At 38.7% G+C, this 23,228-nt stretch overlaps 1 protein-coding gene and 1 long non-coding RNA gene across 3 annotated transcripts in view; one reads left to right on the top strand and one right to left on the bottom strand.

Annotated features, from left to right (window-relative positions):
* Positions 1–23,228, bottom strand: part of LOC100698838 (phospholipase B-like 1) — a 56,396-nt gene that overhangs the window by 11,336 nt on the left and 21,832 nt on the right. The window lies entirely within an intron of this gene.
* LOC102077490 (uncharacterized) lies at positions 9,142–16,827 on the top strand. 2 transcript variants are annotated; one of them, XR_001224157.3, is made up of 5 exons: positions 9,142–9,428; positions 10,962–11,092; positions 12,296–12,448; positions 15,788–15,966; positions 16,069–16,827. It is a non-coding gene; the product is annotated as an uncharacterized LOC102077490 (long non-coding RNA). The 2 variants fall into 2 exon arrangements; XR_002061951.2 differs by lacking the exons at positions 15,788–15,966; positions 16,069–16,827 and adding an exon at positions 12,967–14,068 and having other exon boundaries at positions 9,148–9,428.

Consider the following 23,228-nt stretch of genomic DNA (forward strand, 5'->3'; position numbering starts at 1 on the left):
TGAGTTTTAATTAAGTGTTAGCAATCTGCTTTTAAATTTAGCTTTTTGCTTTTGTTTTGACAATTTGTTTTTATTTTTTAACTTTGTTTATAGAGAAATTACATTTATTTCAAATTCTCCAACACAATTCAGGCTATTCCATGTTATTATTATCAGCTGACTTTACTCTTACTTACTTACAGTGATGGGAATAACGGCGTTACAAGTAACGGCGTTACTAACGGCGTTACTTTTTTCAGTAACGAGTAATCTAACTAATTACTATTCCTATCGTTACAACGGCGTTACAGTTACTAACAAGGTAACGCGGTCCGTTACTATTTTTCAACAAACAGACGGTTGAAGCTGTGTTCAGCTTACCGCATCTTATATCAGTTGCACGGAAGTAGCTGTAAGTAATCTGGACGCTACAGCTTTAAGCAGCTGCGCGCTCCCGCGGATGGTAATCACGATCACTGTCTAGCACAACACCTGGAGCTCAGGGGGCAAAACAATCGCATGAGTGCTGCTGTTTGACTGAGGAAGAATAAAGTAGTCGTGGTAAGTCAATCACATGACCACTTAAAGACAAAGCAACAAGGTACCAGTTTTTAAATTGTGTCGATAGGCCACGTAAAACCAGATATGATAAACAATATATATGCGGCGTTTTTTCCTCAATAGTTTCGTCACGTTAGCGCTAGCAAGCACTCTCTGCTTATGAGCAAAAAACAAAACAAAAAAAAGTTTTAGGAGTGACGGAGAGAGAAAGAGAGAGAGAGAAAGAGAGAGGGAGAGAGAGAAAGAGAGAGAGAGAAAGAGAGAGGGAGAGAGAGAAAGAGAGAGAGAGAGAGCAGGAAAAGAGAGAGAGCGAGTTTTGAGATGTGAGATTTGTGACGTTTAGCGTGTTTGGAGTGTGTAGTTAATGTGTTGTCTTGTGTAGTTAGTGTGTAGTGTTGTGGATAGTTTTGTGTTGTGTGTCAGAACAATGAGGCGACTGCTGTCTCCAGGTAGAAACAGAGGTGATACACCTGCTGCTGTCAGGCCTGCAGGTATCAGGCTGTGATGTTCTCCTTTATAGTGGACAGAAATGATTTTTTTGGAGTGGCACAAATAATTTGTGTGGCATCTTATTGAAGAAAAGCTGATTGTTCTTTAAATAGTTTGAAATGGTTATTTAAAAAAAGGGTAAAAGGTAAATGGATGCAAATAACTTTGTTGTTTGCAAAACTTGTGCATAGGATTTTAAAATTGACAATTAATATTTGCATTTGAAGTTATGAAATATGATTCATTAAACATGTTTATGGTTGTTACAGTAAAAATATAACTTTTTCTACTGTGATTTTATGTTTTTTGTCTGATTTTAGATCAATTCTGGTTATACAGTATGACAAAATGAAAACAGAACTGTAAATTCAGGCACGTGAGGTTGCGCTAAAAAGAATGATACTAAACAAGGCAAAGTAAATAGTTTTTAAAGGTAAAATGTGGAGAGAAAATCAAGAGTAGTAAAAAAATGGCCAATTATACCCTGGACCCCAGGGGGTTAAACGTTCTTTGTTGTTTTTTTTAAGTAACGCAATAGTTACTTTTCCAAGTAATTAATTACTTTTAGAATATTGTAACTCAGTTACTTTTTTGAAGTAGTAACTAGTAACTATAATTGAATTACTATTTCAAAGTAACTTGCCCAACACTGCTTACTTACTACTTAAGAACAATGTTAACTTGCAGTTTAAAAAAAATCATTTGCTATGCCACACAAAAAAAGAGTGTTTTACACAAGAGGTGGGTATAGATCCCTACACAACCCTATCACAGAAAATCATCTAGTGGTGTGGAAAGTCCTTGAAGTGATGATGTGGATCGACACGTGTGTCTGCCTTCCATTGACTATACTGATGATCTACTGTGTGTGTTGTGTGGTGAGCAGTGTTGGGTAAGTTACTTTAAATTAGTAACTTAGTTACATTACTAGTTACTTCTCTAAAAAAGTAACTCAGTTACTTCAAGTTACTCGTTACTTTCAAAGTAACTAGTTACTAGGGAAAGTAACTTTGGTTTTACTCAGAATTCTCTTGTTAATGTGTTGCTTCCGTAACTGGATACCCAGCAAGACTGCCAGTCTTCTAGCTTGCTTACTTGCCACAAGTGCACTGTGCCACCTACCAACAGAAAGGAGAAAATAATGTGCACATTTCCACAAGAGAAATCCCACGCCTGGACCGTCGTTGACCGCCGCCATGATTCTAGCCTGCTTTTTACATCCAACACAAAAACTGCAGTCGTGGTGCTTTTGATTGTACTCAGAACTTGGAAATTCTGCCTTCTGAATAGGAAGATGTAGGTAATATGTAGGTAACACCAGACTGCAGATGAGCTGCATACAGAGCTGGACTGGGACAAAAAAAATCGTCCCGGGCATTTTGACTAGAGACCGGCCCACCATTATAGGAAAAATCATAAAGCCTTTGAATGAAAATAAACACTGTTGTGACAGTGATGTACACTGTTCTGATGGTATATATGTATCAATCTATCAATTGTTTGTTGTAAGACTCAGATAATTATTTTTTTAAAAGCGAGACATTTTAAATGAGAATAATAAAGAAAAGTATTTCCTTGTGCCCCCCTTTCCCTGTTAATGCCCTACCTGGCCCCCTGGCAACACTTTGCTAGATCCGCCCCTGCACAGTTACCAGCTGTCAGCTACGTAGAAAAGGATCCTGGTGTTATTTGTCTCTCAGAAACAGCTCATAACTTCCCTTCAACTCATTCATGTCACCTAAAAGGTAAACCTGTTTCTACATCACCTGTTCAGCTCTGATGATTCAGTAAGGACATCTCCTGGTTTCATCTTCATGTTTCCCTCTCACCAGATAACCAAACCGATATCATGACCAGCAGCTTTACAGCTGTGGCTCCAGCAAACATCAGCTGATACTAGAAATTAATATTAAATAAATTCTAACAACAGCTGATCAAGCTTAAACGTGCTGCTGTTGTTTAAAGCGACATCCGCTGGTTTCCTCTTTCTGGCGCAAAGTGGGCGATAAATAAACAAGAGAGAAAAGCCGATCAGCTGATCATTCATCAGTTTCGTGATTGAAGTAGAAACGGGAGAGAATGAGAGAAGAAGAGGCAGCTGTGCAGCTTCAGCTTTGTGTCTTTTTCATTGTAGCTGAAGTCCGGGACAAACTGTGTTCCTTTTCACCTCAGTACGAAACGCGTAATATTTTCTCTGAATACCAGATGATTCTGTTTTTTAGGTTACGGTTGGCAACTCTAATAATTAACCGTATGAACAAAATAAAGTTCAACATCAGTAACATAGCACCCACCCAGCTGTATAGAAACTCGTCATGCTAGCTAGCACGCAGTACGAAAATGTCAGCATACTGAAAATAAACTCCACCTAAACTTGGTTTATATCTGACTCCGATAGACTGCAGGTCATAACTTCTTACCTGAAGTTCAGTTCACCTGACACGCGGACCGGCGGCCGCTTCGGGTCTCTCCTCTTGCCTCCCTTTTCCTTCATCCACCTGCTGGCCTCCACCACTTGCTAATGTTATTGAATCTGTGGAAGCTCCGCGATATCCACCATACGAAGTAACGAGTAACGAGCCTATCTAAATCCCAGTAACGAGTAACGCGTTCCTGGTTTTGGCATAATAACTAGTTACCGTGCTCGTTACCACAATAATAACGTAGTTACTGTAACGCGTTACTTAATAACGCGTTAGTCCCAACACTGGTGGTGAGTAAATAATAATTTATTTTCTATGTGAATAATTTAAAGATTTGAATGAGATTTGATGATTTGACTTGGGTTCAAGCTTACTAGTGCCAATTTAGCTTACAGGTTGAGCAAATGCCCGCATCACAGAAACAAGCTAAATGAGCAGCAGAGTTTGACTCTCACCGAAGACCCTTTGCTGGGTGTTTTCTATTTCTTCTCACCAGCCTTTCTCCTCCTTATCACACTATCCAATAAGAATGTGAAGCCCCCATGATAATAATAATAATAATAATAATTAGGGGTGCACCGATACCGATACTGGTATCGGGTATCGGGGCCGATACTGTAAAATGTGTGCGTACTCGTACTCGTAAAAGTTAACCGATACCATGAACCGATACTAATGTAGCCCGAATTTGGGAGTAGATACTCATAATTCCCATGGACTTGAACGCCACGGTAACATAAAGTGTTCACAGTTATGTGATGTAACTGTACCCTGAATTTAATTTGCCCTGTAATATGTCACAAGGTAAATACAGGTAATTAGAGCAATCAAACTGTTATGTTAATCATAAAGTATTATTTTATGGTATGTAACTCTGAAGGGAGTTAAAATATTGTTCAGAGTTCTAATTTTCTGGAGGCCCGTGAAGGTAGCATAAAACGGGACCTGTGTATCTGTTGCAATGGAGGAGGAGAAGAGAACGGCATGGAGAGATGCACGAGGTTAGCTGAACCAAAGTGAGAGACTCGGCTAGTTTTACTGAGGTTAACTAGCACAAAAGAGTGTGTGACTAGAAAGCTAACCGTGTGGGAGCTTCGCAACAGAGTGTGGGTGAAGTGACTTTTTGTTTCAACGGTCGCACCACCGTGGAAAACTGTGTTTCCAGCTACGATCGCCGAGGCTAAAGGCTAGCCCGGACTGCTTGGCTGCACCACGGAGGCAGCCGCTATGGACTGTCGGAGAGCTGGACAGTGACGGGCTAACGTGCTGTAGCAGAGACAGCATCGGGTCCGCAGGGAGTGGATTTAGTGTGGGATTGGTGAACGGCGACCTACCGAGCAACGGAACTGTAAGTCAGACTTTTGTGCTCTTACTGGGGAGAAGAGGATTTTTCTCCATCGTCCAGCGTGAGCAGCAAACAGGCCTGCAACAAGTGTGAATGTGAGTGTGTGTGGGGCCCATGTGTGAATATTGTATGTTTAGTGGATTTATATAACGTGTTTTGGAGTGTATATTAGTGAGTCACTTACCAAAAGGTGATAACATAAGTTGGGTTGTTTAATATAATTTGAAAGGGAATTATTTCATTTATACAGTGTATTTCATTTGGTTAAGGAATTGGAATATCAATATCATAAAAAAGGGATGTGTTGTACAGTATTTGTCTCTGCCCTTACGTTCAGTAAACGTTTCGTTTGTGTTAAAGAGTTGTCTGGGGTCGTTTCTTTACTACTGGTTAAGTTTAACTTGTGTGTGTGGTAGAAGTATCGGATTTTGTACTCGGTATCGGCAAGTACTTAGATCCAAGTATCGGTATCGGATCGGTTTGAAAAAATTGGTATCGTTGCATCCCTAATAATAATAATAACTTACTGAATGACTTAAAAGGGCATTCCAGTTATCACATGTGCGTTTCTCTTGTTACAGAAGTAGCCAATTAGTATAATAAAAAAGTTAAAAGGGAGATGAGTGAGAGAGAGAAAGACCACTACTAAAGACAAAAAGCTGGAAAGGTGAGAAAATGAGTGATGCCAGGAAACAGTAAAATTATAGTGAACTTCAGTTACACTGATGATATAAAGACTACACATGTATGTTAATTTATATTTTATTGTGTGATTCTCTATGTTGTTTCACTCTAAATTGTTAAAAAGTTAAAAGCTTATAAATGTTATACATACTATCAGAGACTGAACCTTTTATTAAATTACGATGGGTATTTTTTTGTACTTGTCATGATCCTGGGTCTTTTGACCCAGCGTTTTGTGTTTTCTATTATTGTGATTTTGGCTCTGTTCTTCCTCAGTTTAGTGTTTATTCTTTTCTGCCCATATATTCCTGTGTCAAGTCCGCGTTTGTTAGTCTGTGTCCTTGCATGTGTAAGTTCCTGTTTTATTGTGAGGGTTAGAGTTCAGAGTTCTCCTGAATAATTTACTCTCCGGTAACTAAGCTTTCCTAATACACACTCAACATCTTTCATGCAGCACAACCAAAACAGTAACATTGTAACAGAGATCCTGAACACATCACAATAAAATATCATACGATATAACCACACACACACACACACACACACACACACACACACACACACACACACACACACACATACTTTGAACCCACACTGAAGTGTTTTTATATATGAGAAAGCATGTAATCTATGTAGTTATAAGATTATATGTTATAAGATTGTGCCACTTGCTGTATAAGATGTAATAATTAGGATTAATGTGTGATGTTTGACTGTGTCATGACCTATTGTGATAAGCCAGAGCAAGGGGTAGTAAGAGTCCCAACTGGCCTTTGGCCAAGACCTTGGCCGCTACCTGACCCCTGCACCTGTGTTTGGATGGGTGGGAAAGTTACCCAGCAGCAGGGGGCGGGGATACTGGTCCCTTAGGGGACCAGAGGACACCCCCAGCACTTTTTTCTCCTGCTGCTACTTCCTGTCCGGCTCTGTGCTGCTCTGCTGTCTGTGCTTAACCCTAGAACACTATCGCCGGGTGATTTACACCCGAGCAAATACATTTACATGATTTCTCTCTCCTGCAGCTGTTTGCGTGTCGAGGAGCCTGTGCCTTCACCAGGGAAGTCTCAAATTTCCCAGGAATGGGTGGACCAAAGACCAGCTTTCCAGAGTCATTATTTTGTTTTAGGAGGGTTTTTTTTCATTTTGTTAGACATGGCACAGTTGAAAGTAAAAGAAGACCACTCTAATTTGTCATGTGTTGTCATATTTTGATATATTTGATTACTTTTTATTGGTTATATCATATCGGGTAAAAATCACCCGGCAATAGTGATTGTGTTACTATTTATAGCGATAGTGTTCTAGGGTTAAGGCTGTACACCCCGGGGTTTTGCTTTGCTTGCTTTCTGCTATGTAATTCTCTTGCTAAATGCCTGTATGTATTTTTCCTGCTGTTCGTATGATTCAGTGTATTAAACTCTGTTCCAAGAATTCTACTCTTTTACAGAGCATCTTTTTGAGCGTCTTGATTTTAATTGGATCTAAAAGGGTTGGATCTCCACATCGTTGGTGGGAGAAGGTTATCAGGATGGCTTCATAAATTTGCGACCACACCTTCGTCTCCTGTCTCCACTGGAGGGTCCAAGGGATCCGTCCATCCTGCAGCGCCACCACCTGCGGCTGCCACGCCATCACCTGCAGCGCCACCACCTGCGGCTGCCACGCCGTCGCCTGCAGCGCCACCACCTGTGGCTTCCACGCCATTGCCTGCAGCACCACCATCTCCGGCTTCCACGCCGTTGCCTGCAGCGTCATTCTCATCTGGTCCAGCCTCAGAGTCTTCATCCTCGTCTGGTCCAGCTTCAGAGTCTTCTTCAGCTTCTGCCTCGCCTGGTCCTGCCCCCGTGTCTTCGCCTTCAGCATCGCCTAGTCCTGCCTCGTCTGGTTCTGAGGTTAACTTGCCACTTCCTCGTCTACACCTCGCACGGCCGGCCTTGCCTCAACATCTCCGGCCTCCTTCCAGGCTACTGGTTGGGTGTCATCGCCCAACCATTTGCTAAATAAACTCACTTGCACCGGAGCTGCCGCATCTTGGGTCCTAAATAATTCACACACGGCTTGCCCCTGCAACCCGTGACAGTATTTTATAATGTATTTTCTGTAGCACTCTGCTCCATGTGAGTATAAAAAGCCAAATAATAATAATCATAATCATAATCATAATAATCATCATCATAATCATCATCATCATTTAATAGAATATCTGTTTTGTTTATTAAAAATTCAGTTTACAAAAAATTTGACTTTAAATTAATTCATGAAACAAAAACTCTAAAGAGCTGCTTGGGAGCGAGAAGAAATTTCTTCTTTTTAGTAAACGAGCCATAAGAACCTCCATCAGCTGCACCTTGGCAGTACAGATACCATCCTAGTGACAAACTGTTCCTCTAAATGTGCAGTAATTTACTTTTTTCCAGAGTAAATTTTATGTGCATGCCATAGTTTATGTATGCAGGAGAAATATGTGTTTCTATAATATTTTATAGATTTAGTAATATTTTGGGTTTTGTTTTTTCTTCCTAGCTTTTACGGTGTCTTCACCAAATATTTCAATGAACCACATATCTAATAAAAATTCTATGAAGCATCAGTATAAAAGACCATCATTCACCTAGAGATGCTACAGTAGTGTTGTGAAGAAACCAGAGTGAGCATTTTGCCCTGTATTGCTTTACATGCACCAGCAGTTTGAACCATTAAGAGCTTTTAAAAACGAATTTCTGACATTAGATAAAAGTCTAAAAAGCAAGGAAGTCAAGGGCCACTTTTAAAAAGGTTGCTACAATCTGAAAGAAATGTTCATAGTTGTTTTGTAAATTAGTCTCCTTGTGCTGCCAGAGAGCATAAAAACATCATAAACAGCATGTCGTGATTATTACTGCATTTATTGTTTATTAATTTAATTATTCTACCAGGCCGAAGGCCTGGAATTCATTTAGCTTCTAACTGCATTTGAGCTTGCCCAGTGACAAGTGACAGAAGAAGAGTCAAGAAATTCTAAGTGACAGAAAGAGGAACGCCTCTGTCTGTTTTTATCCTGATATGGTGATGGTGTATATCTTACCCTGGGTGTGTTTAATAAAATTAAAAGTGTTGCTCACACACATAAAGAACATTAAGATTAAGTAAAGATTAAGTAAAGTTAATATAAAGGATAGAGCCCAGAACATGATATGTTGAACCAACTTTGAATAATTAAGGGAACATTAGATGAACACAGTAGATTATTGAGGTGTGGCAGAGAGAGGCGGTTTGTTTTCTATCCTTTACAGGAGAAGATTTCAGGACCACAGCGACCACAGGTGTGGCGAGAATCCTGGAAGCCCCAGACTGAACGGAACCAACCAGAGAAAGGGGGACCCCAAAAAGAAGCACAGAGCACAGAGAACCATTGTTCCAGAAAATGTGTTGGTTAGGAGATTAAAAGCTCGTTAGACACAGGTTAAATGTGAGCATAAAAGATATGCGCTACCCGTTAAAGGGGGCGAAGAAACCAGGCCTAAGTTTTAAAGATGAAACGGGTTAACTCTATAGAGGATGTTTCCAGAGATTGACAAAATAATCTAGGACCTTTTACCAGAAAAAGCTAATTATATCTGTTTGGAGTTTACAGTGAGCACTGAGGGAAGTCAGAAGTGGGGAAGTTATTGCAAGCTGCACAGGAAGTTTTAGTGCACAGGCATATTAATAAATTAGACACAGAAAAGAGGAACTGAGTAGAAGGAGTTGTTTGTATCGAAACTGAGTGCGTGACGTGCAGCGGAACAATATATATAACCATGCTGGCTTCTAATGTTTTGAGATCTGAGCTTCTCTGTGTGTGCTCAGTCTCCATATCCCGGTATATGTAAAATTAAAGATCATTTTTTAAGTAAAAGACCACTTTGAGCCGTGTCTTTTTTGGCCGTAAAGAATACAAAAGAACTGGGATTTAATACAGTCCTCAGGTAAGCAAAGACAATGTTTGCAATTACTGTTATTATTCCTACTTGAAGTGTAGCATAACTCAATTTATTTTCAATATATATGTACACTGCAAAATCTCCAATGTTAAATTGACACTAGAAAGTGTCTATATGTGTCCATTCTTTTGAGTGTTAAATTAACACTTTTGACAGTGTTGTATTTCTACCAGTAACCTAGTCAGTGTCAAAGATTAACAATGACCAACATTAGCAGTGTTGTTTTTCTAACACTGAAATATTACTAGCATTTTTAGTTATTTTCCAGTGATAGAAAATCAGCACTGCTCAGTGTTAGTCATTGTTAATCTTTTTTCTAATTTAACACTCAAAAGTGTTAATTTAACACTCAAAAGGGTGGACACATATAGACACTTTCTAGTGTCAATTTAACATTGGAGATTTTGCAGTGTATAATTATGAGGGGGAAAATATCATAAATACTGTAATTTAGTACACCACACTTTGCAGGTAGTCACTCTCTAAATGTAGTGAATATAAATGTGATCATTGGTAATGCACTGTTTTAATTTTGATTTTATATACATATAGCTTAGCTGCTGACATGGTCATTTATCAGTTTATTGGGTACACATGACTAGTCCTATAAAATAGTTGTAAAGTTAAACTTGCCTTCATGAAGATTACCTTAAATAAGACTTGTTTCAATTTCTTGGGTAAATAGAATGTCAAATTTAACACAAATGTCAAAGTTAAAAAGTGACAATATATATATATTTTTTAAATCTTTAACATTGGACAAACACAACTGGACAATGACTTTGGTAACAACATTTGAGTAAAAATCATATGTTATACATTACAGATGTTAAACGTTTTTGCTATTTTTCTTTTGTTATTAAAGCTTGATGCTTAGTTGGTTAAAGAAAGACAGCCATTATGAAAAACACATTTTTTTAAATTTTGGTTTCTGATTGTGACACTTAGCTTATGTAAAACTGATGGTTTTTTAACAGAGCTTAAATTTATTTTTTAGCCCTGCAATTTTTATAGCTAGTTCCTGTACCTAAGAATTTCTCAGGGATCCAAAAAATACTAAAGAAATGGCAGATTAAAAAAGTTCCAAACGTACATTCAGGGCCTGTAATTCTAAAAATTTCACGCAAAGTAAAATTTTGCATGTTTTACTGTATATTCTATACTATATATGCCACTTAAAAAAAATAAAAGAACACAATTTTTAAATCAAAGTATATCATTAAGGAAATTAACTGGAATATTGATCTGGTAAGTTGAGTCGCATGGGGGGAGGGATATTCAGTTTCAGCTGCAACAACGCAAGAATGAGACAACCCCACCCAGAAATGGTTTTCCTTGTAGAAGTCACTTGCATTTTTTTGCCTGCTCATCTTTTCTTTTTTTCAGTATTTTTGTATTTGGGTAGGGTCAGTGTCACTACTGGTATCATGAGGAAATATCTTATCCCTACAGAGGTTACACAGTTAGTATAACTACTTTAATACTTACCATTGTCAGAGGGTTTCCTGTATTTCCCAGGACAGTCTCAGGAGCTTGAAGGAGATTTCAGGAGATGCAGCCTCTAACATCATTCAGCATGACCGTTTTTGTGGTGGCTCAGTGATGGACTGGAGAGGCATTTCAATGAAGGGACACACAGACCTCTACAGGTTAGTCAACAGCAATGTGACTGCAATTTGGTATCAGGATAAAATCCTTGGAACCAGTGGCGGTTTTTGATATGGGCGACATGGGCCGTTGCTCAGGGCGGCATCATGGTGGGGGGGGCATCATGCGCATTGGCAAAAAAGAGTTGCTCGCACCCATGCTGCCTCGATATCATGCCAGCGCATTTTTGTGATTGCATCAACACTGGCCTGTTTTCTATTGCCTGTTTGCAGGGAGTAAGGACGCCTTATCAGTGGTTGTTGATCAATAGTCATGACAATTTGCATAATTATGATGAAGGAACTTATCTCCCAGCCCATCCCCACAACACTACTGGCCTTGCGGATCAGTTTAGTCTGTTAGCATCTGTAACCCTCAACCTGCTGCCCCAGCATGTAACAACATAGAGGATAGCACTGACCACCACAGAGATACTACAAGATAACATTAATCAGAAAACAGTAGAAAGACAGTAGACACTGATGTGACTTTTTGAAACTTTTGGACTGTGTTCAGCACAATATTAATTAGCCGTTGTTGATTTTTCCTATTGTCAATGTTCAATGTATGACGAATTATAATGGCTGTTTAATAGCCGTTTGCATACTATGCAAGGCACCAGGGCACCAAACACCCTATGACCGCCCCTGCTTGGAACCCAGACAACCCACCGGTGCAGTGGGTTCTGGGTTCCTCCTGGAGCAAGACAATACCCGGCAGACAATACCCGGCCTTATATGGCGAGAGCAGACAGCTCCTGTAGGACGAAGGTATTAATACCACTGACTGGACCCCAAACTCACCTAAAGACAATAGAAAACCTCTGGGTCACTGCCCAGGAGATCACAGATTACGCTTGTACTCACATCATCCTGGATGTGGGAGGAGATCTACCAGGACACGAGCCATCATTCTATTGTCAGGCATGCATACAAGCATGTGAGAGCCATAAAAATTACTGAGTATTTCGAGTTGTTGCAAGTTGCTGCGGACAAACTTATATAGACAAACTTATTGGCAACACAGTCCCAAGTCTGTACAAGTTTAGAAATCCACCATGACTTTCCCCACACATGTATTTTAGGTCAAACAGAAAAAAAGCATGAGTTTGAGGAGGGTCATTTGGAGAAACTGTGTTTTTTCCAGCATTTAGTGCAAACCAGTGAACCATTTTCACCACCTGCTGTTTCACATATTTTTTGCAGTTGAAAAGAGAGTAGAAAAAAAGTCTTCTACAGCAACTCCACCACACAGAAAGTCAGACAGAGATGTGGGAAGTCCTGATATGGACCAATAACTGCTTCTTCCTTCCCGTGACCATACTGTTCTTCTGCTGTGTGTGTTGTGCGCAGTGTTGGGTAAGTTACTTCAGAAAAGTAATTAATTACTAATTACTAATTACTTAGTCAATATTGTATTTAAAATACTTATCTAATTACTGTGTCAGAAAAGTAACTTAATTACTAAATAAGTAATTTAACTAAATACTTCTTAAAATCCCTATAAACCTTGAGTGGACAAACAATAGAAATTAAACTCTTTAAATAATAAATATTTTTTTTTTTTTTTTAAAAGACGGAGACTCTACAGTACGCAGCGGTAGCATCTCTTCTGCAATGTAGCCTGCAATCATTTTTTTAAGCTCACCTTCAGACGCTTTCTGTGCTGCTGAAGTAAAATCAAGTTTTGCCTGCTTAGCAGGAGTTGCCGCGGTGTTATCCATGGATGATGAACAAGGATCACTCAGAAGTGTTCGTCTATGCTCTCGTGTCAGGCGCTTCAGTAGATTACTCGTGCTATTAACAGCAGCCGATAGTTTTTTCTCCCCAGGACATAGCTTACATATTACTGTAATATTCTTGTCTGCTTGTTTCAGAAAAGTGAAGAGACGGGAATATGTCCACTTCATAAAACAGCCACACGCTGCAGCCGAGTCCGACATCTTCCGCTGTAGGATACGACTATGCAGCAAACTGGCGCGAAATGACGTGCAGCTGCACTACAGCGATGTTAAAGTGGCAGAGTTTACTTCTACGTTTAGAAGACAAATTATTGAAATTAAATAATGATATTCAGCGAGTTTGATTATTTTTACAATGTAACGCAAGTACATTGTAAGTAACTGTAATTAAAATACCTAAAAATGAACAGTAATTAGTTACTCTACTTTTTCAGTGGAAAAAGTAATTTAATTACAGTAACGCGTTACTTAGTAACGCATTACACCCAACACTGGTTGTGCGGTATGTAAGTATGTGTCAAAAGAATATTGTATATATGTGATCAGCTACATGAAATGTATCCTTTTATTATTTGTCATTAAGCATATTTCTACATGACTTTTTACCTAGTAACTTGTGTGATGAACTTGTACAGATACTAACCGCTTCCTGTTTTAAAGAACATTTAGATGTAGAGAAGTGAAACCTCAGCTCTTTTACAAGAACATACAGATGTAGAAAAGGGGAAAAAACCCGCTGCTCTGAGTGACGTTGTTACCTTTGTACATACACATACACACACACACACACACACACACACACACACACACACACACACACACACACAGAAACATCTTGTATAAATAAAGGACGGAGACAGTCATGAGGCGCAGATTCGTGCGTTCCATGACTGCCCCTCGCGAGTGAAAAACTTCTGCAGTGTTGTGTTTTCTGACTCAGATGTCTCAGCTGAAGAACGGCAGGGTGATTTAAAGAAATCCCCTGTCAGTATGTCACATCTTTTTCTGTCTGTGAGTGTGTGAACAATTAAAAAAATTAGTAAAAAAATAAATTAAAAGAAAAAATAAAAGAAAATATATAAGAAACAAAAGAAATGAAAATTAGCCAAGCAATAGACTTGGCAATAGACCTGCAATAGACCTGCCTAGAATGTACCCGACAATCCAGCACCCACATGACCCAGACCTAAATAAGCAGTTGACCAAACAGAGAATTGAAAAGAAAAATAAACATGGAGTGTTGAGTCATCATTAAAAATTAATGGTTGCTTAAATGCTCACAAATAAAATCAAAAGTCTGACAATAAAAAACTTTCCACTTACACTAGATTCAAAAGTAGCCCACTGATAGTGTAGGAATAGTAGAATATAATAATACATATTATATTTTATTGGTGCAGCAAAAGTAAAGTTTAATAATGTCAACTTTACTGAACCAGATACAGTCATGTCATAAAATTAGTGCATCCCATGTTAACTGTTGGGCTTTTGACATACAGATGAGTGAATAAATGAAACTCAATCATGTGCTGACAGCTTCACTACTATTTACTTCCTCTAAATTCCTGGGATTAATAGAGGGCTGAACACTATTCTTTACTATATGTATTCGTCCTTTGGTGCTTTGATAATATGTAAGAGTATTATTTGACAAAATCTCCTATAGATGTTCAACATGTGTGCAGTTTGGCTGAAGAAGAAAAACGCATGATGTGGCTAAATTTTAATCTCAAATTTTTAAACCATTCAGTGACCTCTGCACCTGACTATACTGTTATTCTACTGCAAAACATGCAGCACTTTTTTTTTTTTAGATATACCTTAAGATAAGTGTGATAATTCTCTGTAATATTCTTAGTAACAGTAATATATAATTCTATATACACTGTTTTGGGGGGAGAAACAGGTTTTTTTGGCTCTGGTTGTCACTCTGTGTTACTTTTAGAATCAGAATCAGAATCAGAATCAGAAGGGGTTTTATTGCCAAATGTTGAGCAGATTTACAACATTAGGAAATTGCTGCGGTACTTAGTGCAAACATACTGTCATATAACGCTTAAATAGACATAAAAATAAGAATTAAAGAATTAAAAGTGCTAAGTAGATAGATATATACATGGGTGCAGGTGGTGATCAATGCCAAACATGGAATGATGCAGTGAACACAGTGTAGGGTCATGTGTTAGTGGTGGGAACAGTCATATGGTTATTGTTCATGAGTCCAACAGCAGAGGGGAAGAAACTGTTCTTGTGGCGAGAGGTTCTGGTGCGAATGGACCGGAGCCTCCTGCCTGAGGGGAGCAGGTCAAACAGACTGTGTCCAGGGTGAGAAGGGTCAGCTGTGATCCGAGCTGCACGCCCCAGTGTCCTTGAGGTGTACAGGTCCTGCAGAGATGGGAGTCTGCAGCCAATCACCTTCTCAGCAGAGCGCACAACACACTGCAGTCTCTGCTTTTACAGTGAAAGGAAGCAGGTTGACACAGTGGGATACCTGCTGTTCACTTTTTGTAACTGCTTCTGTTAATCTTCCTGTTTGTTCCGCATCTGAACTTTCTAAATCCTGGAGACCAAATTTTACTTTCTTACTGAAGTTAAATTAAAACAAAAATAGTATATCTCTTGTTTGTTGGCTTCACTGTGATCAGGCAGGAAGGTGCTGTGTTCAAATATTCATTTTGTTTCTGTTGGACATGCATGTCAGATTAATTTGATATTGTAGGTGCAGATGTGAGTGTTTGGAATTTGTGTTTATTTCGAGGTGTAAGAATAATTAATTCCAAAAATATACATTATAAGATAAAATATTTTTCATGTTTTCCAACATACAAGTAACATAATTTACTTTATGAGAAGTAAAATATATGTATTTTATTAATTCATACACATTAATCTACACTTATGATCTTCATCATCTTAAATATTGTTTTAATGTGGTTTCAATTAATATTTCCTGCAGGGGCGAAGATATCAGGTTCATGTCATCTATTACACAAACCTCATCATCTCCATTCTGATCCATCATAGCATGATGTTCTCTTGGGGAAAGATACTGCATGGCAACAAAATTGCACATTTCTTTTACTATTTTGCTGTGACAGCCAGTCTTTACTTCAAGTTGTGCATTGCTTTGGAAAGGTACCAGTGTGTGTCTGTGTGTGTGTGTGTGTGTGTATCTACTTGCATGTCTCTGAATATTATATTGAACTATGCATTACTTGTTTCTCTTTTGTGTTGCAGGTATTGTTTCATCGCCTGCCCACTGTTGGACTGCCTCAGACAAACTAAGGGTTCTGTGCTGGTCTGTGTTCTGGTCTGGGTCCTTTGTAGTGTTAGTGTTGCTTCTGCCATAATCTCAGATGCATATGGACGTTTCATTATTTATGCCACCCTCCCTGCCCCCCTGGTCATCTTCTGTCTAGCTGGGACACTTAAAGCTCTGCCTGCTGCCACCTCAGTGTCCACTGAAGAAAAACGAAGAATTGTAGGAACTTTGGTTCTGTTGCTGCTTAATTACGTTCTCATAAACCTTCCTGCAGTTATTCTGTTAACTTTGAGCTTAGAGCCACACTTCCCTGACACACCTATTTATTATATCATTGGGATCTTATTTCTGTTAAGTTTATTTTTGGACTTCATTCTGTTTGCCTTCATGCTTAAAGAACCCATTGAGAGGCTGCTGGCACATCTGTGCTGCTGCAGTATGGAGAGCAACAACACAGGAGATGTGACTGATGTTAGCACAGACAGGTCAGCTCATGTAGTCAGAGATGAAGGGAAAAAGGAAACAGGGTCACATGATGGGAGAGAAAGTGTGAGATAAGTAAACACCATCCAAAATATTTCTTCAGCTGAAGCCTCAGGCTGCAAGAATTGTTTTGCGGTGGTGGTGAGGTAGCCTGAAGGACCTGGGTTCATATCCAGTCTGGGGCCTTTCTGTTTGGAGTTTGCATGTTCTCCTTTTTATTTTCTGTTACTGCATTCATTTTCATTTTTTAAGTCATTTAATTATCATGCCCACCTTACTTTGTTTTTTTGTCAAAATATCATTCATTATATTCATTATATTGTTGTTTAATGTTCTTTTTCTAACTTTTGTTTTCCCTCACAGTTACATTTTAATTTCCTCTGATCTGTTGAGTTATGACACGATGTAATATTAATGTTATTGTTGGAGGATGTTTCCTTTGTTGCTTGTTTTTATGGTCAAACATTACTTTTTTTTTTTTTTCAAAGTTTGAACTACAATGAAAATTTCCTCATTTGTTAACTCTTCTTTGAATTATCAAAAATAAATTCATAAATAAATATTAATAAATAAATATTGTCTTTGGAAGTTGAATTCCTTTTTATTAAGACCAAGCCATAAACCAGTGGATCCAAGATACAATATTTTTCTACATATTTTATTTATTTGAGTTGTAAAAAAAGTTGTAAAAATTGTGATAAGATGATTATTTAGTAGCCACTATTTTTCTCAAATAGTGGCTACTAAACACACTGAAAAAAAGAGCATGTGAGATTTACTTAACCCTAGAACACTATCGCTATAAATAGTAACACAATCACTAATGCCGGGTGATTTTTACCCGATATAATATAACCAATAAAAAGTAATCAAATATATCAAAATATGACAACACATGACAAATTAGAGTGGTCTTCTTTTACTTTCAACTGTGCCATGTCTAACAAAATGAAAAAAAAACCTCTCCTAAAACAAAATAACGACTCTGGAAAGCTGGTCTTTGGTCCACCCATTCCTGGGAAATTTGAGACTTCCCTGGTGAAGGCACAGGCTCCTCGACACGCAAACAGCTGCAGGAGAGAGAAATCATGTAAATGTATTTGCTCGGGTGTAAATCACCTGGCGATAGTGTTCTAGGGTTAATTCAATAGTGGACATTGGTCGCACACAGATGTTTTGCTTTGGCAGAAACAACTGTGTTAAATCAACACAACTTATTCATATTCAATAAACATGTGCATTTTGTATTGATAAAACATGACTGAAACATGTTTAGATGAAGTAAGTTGAGCCCTTGGAATATTTTAATCCTTCACAATTTTGTCATTTTATTCCAACAATAACTTTTACCCCAATACTACTTGGTTACTTAAATACTACATGTTGTCTTCATATTAACATATTGTTCAACAAAGTCTAGAGTCTGGTTACCATAAAAATTGAAAGGATTTACAACAACTTCCTTCCTTTATCTGGGTTGCAGGGGGGCTGGGGCACAACCTGGAAGTAATAGGTTAAGAGACAGTGACAGGGGATTTCTTTAAATCACCCTGCCGTTCTCTCTTCAGCTAAGACTCCCGAGTTAGAAAACACAAAACACTGCAGTTCTTTCACTCGCGAGGACGGTCACAGAGCACTCGCACAGGAGATACTCATGGACTCGCACTTTGTCACCGTCTGCGTTTCTTTATTTATACAAGATTTTTCTGTGTGTGTGTGTGTGTGTGTGTGTACAAAGATAACAGAGTTATTCTCAGAACTCAGAGCTGAGGTTCCCCTTTTCTAAGTCTGTATGTTTCAAAACAGAAAGAGGAAGCTGTAAGTTGTTTATCACAGAAGAGTTCATGTCAAAAGTTATTAGGTGAAAAGTCACGTAGACATGTGCATAATGATCAATAAAAGAATACATTTCATGTTAGCTGATCACAAAATACACGATTTTCCTTTGACAGACAGAGTACACCCTGGACAGCTCACCAGTCTATCACATAGAGACAAACAACTATTTCCACTTACAGTAACCAATTAACCTACCTCTAATAACTGAATGGCAGAATATCCAGAAAGAACACAGTGCAGCCTAACCAGACTGTGGATTTGAACCCTCTTGCTGTGGGGCAACAGCACTAACAACCACGCCACCAATCCAGTCTTAACAAGGCTTATCAAGGCTTGATGCAGAATTTTTACGTTTTTGTCCTTGACAGGTTCAACCACAAAAAATAGCGATAACATGCACGTGGTGTGGGTGTGTGTGGTTGTCTGCCTCTTATAACTCCAGTGATTTTCCTGCAGTTATGAAATTCACAAGATCACATGAGATTTCAGAGTCCAGCAACTAACCACTCTTACTAGATTGTATCATGTCATCTCAATGAGATCAAATTAAGTTTTTGAATTTCATACAGATCCTACAGGATGTAATTACGTTCACCATAGGAATATGACATTATTTTGTTCAAATTACAAGTTAGACTTTTGTAAATGTAACAACCACCCATTTTCCTTTTTTTCAGTATAAAACTTGACTGAGATGGATGCCTTCCTCAAAACACGATCCAAAGTGCGCGAGCCAAAATCACAAGCGGTGTCGTAAGATTTAACATTGCTATATTATTGACTTTCTTCACTCAGACATGATATGAACAATTTAATATACCCTCTCTGCATATTATGTAGTTTCTACACTATATAGTTACACTTAACTTTGAAGCATGAGGCAATTGTGTTGAGTACACAGAAGATTCTTACATAAATCCAAGAGGTGGCCAATCCCTTTTTTTTTTTTTAATGCAGAACCCAACCATTGAGCCAATTAAAGAAAAACACAAGGTTTACTTAATATAACTGGCCAGACAATTATTAAACGGGTATCTGCTGAGACATGTGACGTCATGTGCACATCACATGACGGTTTATGCCAAAACCAGGAACGCGTTACTCGTTACTGGGATTTAGATAGGCTCGTTATTCGTTACTTCGTGTGGTGGCTATTGTGGAGCTTCCACAGATTCAATAACATTAGCAAGTGGTGGAGGCCAGCAGGTGGATGAAGGAAAAGGGAGGCAAGAGGAGAGACCCGAAGCGGCCGCCGGTCCGCGTGTCAGGTGAACTGAACTTCAGGTAAGAAGTTATGACCTGCAGTCTATCTGGGTCAGATATAAACCAAGTTTAGGTGGAGTTTATTTTCCTTATGCTGACTTTTTCGTACTGCGTGCTAGCTAGCATGACGGAGTTTCTATACAGCTGTGTGGGTGCTATGTTACTGATGTTGAACTTTATTTTGTTCATACGGTTAATTATTAGAGTTGCCAACCGTCCTGTAAAAAACAGAATCGTCTGGTATTCAGAAAAAATATTAGGCGTTTCTTATTGAGGTGAAAAGGAACACAGTTTGTCCCGGACTTCAGCTACAATGAAAAAGACACAAAGCTGGAGTTATTCTGTGTCTTTGTTGCACAGCTGCCTCTCCTCTCATTCTCTCTCCTCCCTCTCCTGTTTCTACTTCAATTATGAAACTGATCAATGATCAGCTGATCGGCTTTTCTCTCTTGTTTATTTATCGCTCACTTTGCGCCATAAAGAGGAAAACGCCGGATGTCACGCTAAACAACAGCAGCTGTTTAAGCTTGATCAGCTGTTGTTAGAATTTATTTAATATTAATTTCTAGTAGGGGTCCATGTAGGCATTAACAGGGAAAGGGGGGGGGGGGGGGGGGGCAAGGAAATACTTTTCTTTCTTATTCTCATTTAAAATGTCTAGCTTTTAAAAAAAATAATTATCTGAGTCTTACAACAAACGATTGATAGATTGATACATATATACCATCAGAACAGTGTACATCACTGTCACAACAGTGTTTGTTTTCATTCAAAGGCTTTATGATTTTTCCTATAATGGTGGGCCGGTCTCTAGTCAAAATGCCCGGGACGATTTTTTTGTCCCAGTCCAGCCCTGGATGCAGCTCATCTGCAGTCTGGTGTTACCTACATCTTCCTATTCAGAAGGCAGAATTTCCAAGTTCTGAGTACAATCGAAAGCACCACGACTGCAGTTTTTGTGTTGGATGTAAAAAGCAGGCTAGAATCATGCGGCGGTCAACGACGGTCCAGGCGTGGGATTTCTCTCGTGGAAATGTGCACATTATTTTTTCCTTTCTATTGGTAGGTGGCACAGTGCACTTGTGGCAAGTAAGCAAGCTAGAAGACTGGCAGTGTGGCTGGGTGTCCAGTTACGGAAGCAACACATTAACAAGAGAATTCTGAGTAAAACCAAAGTTACTTTCCCTAGTAACTCCCTTACTCTGAAAGTAACGAGTAACTTGAATAACTGAGTTACTTTTGATAGAACTAGTAATGTAACTAAGTTACTAATTTAAAGTAACTTACCCAACACTGAATATCAGTTATATGAATCAGCATCTGTTTCATACAATATTTTTGTTTTCTCTTGCCTCCTCTACTCCACCACTACTCTCTTCTTCTTATCTCCATCTAATCCTGTTCTTCCTCACCTGAAGTGTTCGAACATAAGACATTAGGAACACGTTTATTTATTCTTGATATTGTCACAGCTGGTTATCATCAGCAGATATCGGACCCTGCCATTTCTGGACAGCTGACAGGAGTCGGCCAAATTAATTAATATACATTAAACTTATATTAGCCTTCTAAAACTCTTTGAGTACTTTTCCTCTGATAAACAGTTTGATTGTATTCTCACATCAAGAGAGTTTTACTCTCTTTACCAGATTTCTACCTGAATAAAAACCTTTACTAACAGTCACAGGAGCTGACATCATGTTTGCTGTTACAAAGTTTTTTAATCCCCGATATTTTAGGTTTGCTGTATCTGAGTTTTGGTTTAGGCAACAGCTGGACTGAGTAAGAATCTTGATTAAAATGCATGTGCTTTTGTGACTGTGAAGCAAAATGAAACCGTCAACAGAACAGAAACGATGCAGCTTAGTAGTTGTTGTACTGATCATTTGAGTTAAAATATATCTTGACTCTCGCTGGTTTCATGTTTGGGCTTTTGTGAGTTTGAACATCAGTGAGTACGGGGTGGAGATTTTAAAGTGTGTTACCACAACTTCCTCGTTCAAGACAAACTTGTCATATTGCAAATTTTACCCAACGGTTCAGCTGGAAACAGTCCTGAGACAAGTAAGGGCGACACTTATTTTACACATATTCATATTATTTCTACCTGAAGAGAAGCAAAGTTATAAACAAATATAGAAATTGACTGAATTAGAACATGTGGAGATAGCTTACTATCTATCTATATTGCTTGGAGTGAGCTTCCGTGTGAATGTGTGTGTTGGTAATGCACTAACTGTACCTCGTCGATCTATTTGACAAATTAATATAAATAAGTTCTCCCACAGAATGTCAGGGGAACTGTAGCCTGCATAGCAACACAATGTGCAATGTGAACCATGCAGCCTAATCACATGTGCTGATTTAAAACAGAGCCTGCAGCAGATGATGTATTCATATGTATTACTGCTATGGTTAGTGCACTGATAGCTTTGACAGAACTGAATTAGATTTTTTTCAGTACATTTGTGTTGGTTCATCACGACATGCTCTTACTGGGTGCTGAAAATTCCTGGTCCAGCTAAATTCCTTGCTCTGAGAATCTGACCCAATAAACTGTAATTGAATAGCCATGTCACAGAGTCTGAAAACATTTCCTGCCATCATGAAGGTTATAAAAACTATTTGAAGCTCCATAGAGGTGTTTTTGTTTTCATTGTTGCTGTGCAGAGATATTTTATGAGCAATTTCTGAATCATTTTTAAACATTGGCATGTAAAGTTATCAAGATCAGTAATGTAAAGTAGATTTTACATTAGTTATAAGGTATTGTAAATGAAATTTATGGTTAATCAAATAATTGTAGACTTCTATGTGCACTCACAAAAAAGGTTAAATTAAGTTGAGTTTTAATCAAGTGTTAGCAATCGACTTTAAATTGTGTGTTTTTTTATATTTCCATGATCCCTCCCTTCACCACTACTGTTTAATTATTCTGTGCCAACTTTTGTTTTGACAATCTGTTTTTATTTTTAACTTTAATTAAAGTTAAAAGTTAATTCTCCAGCATATTTGAGGCTATTCCATGTTATTATCAGTTGCCTTTGCTGCTTGTTGTCACGGTCCTGAGCCTACCGACTCAGTGTTTTGTGTTTCCTTATGCTTTTGTTCATTCCGAGTATGTATTCTGTTGTGATTTGCCATTTGTTAGGTTTCTGTTCTTTGCCTGCCTGCCCCCACTTCTCTGTGTTCCACGGTGTCCTGTTCCTCATCTGCGTCTCTCTGCCTCTCACCCCGTTCGTATGTTCTCTGGTTTGTTATTTAGTTTTCCCAGTTTAGGTTGTTCTGTTAACTCTCTTCCCTCACTGCCTGTTTTTTTGCCACTCCACCATTTGTAAATAAATGTCACTCGAATCATCAGTCACTGCCTGCATTTTGGGTCCTCCTTTTCCTCCAACACCACACGGGTTGCCTCGGCAGCCGTGACAGTACGAACCGGCCACTATGGACCCAGCAGCATTCAACCCGCCCAAGGAGCTCCGGGAGGACATTGTTTACTCTGTGGACAAATTAATTAACGTTTGGCTGGAGCACGAGGGGAGGGAATTTC

This window comes from Oreochromis niloticus, linkage group LG4 (genome assembly GCF_001858045.2).
Source record: "Oreochromis niloticus isolate F11D_XX linkage group LG4, O_niloticus_UMD_NMBU, whole genome shotgun sequence".
Classification (NCBI taxonomy): domain Eukaryota; kingdom Metazoa; phylum Chordata; class Actinopteri; order Cichliformes; family Cichlidae; genus Oreochromis; species Oreochromis niloticus.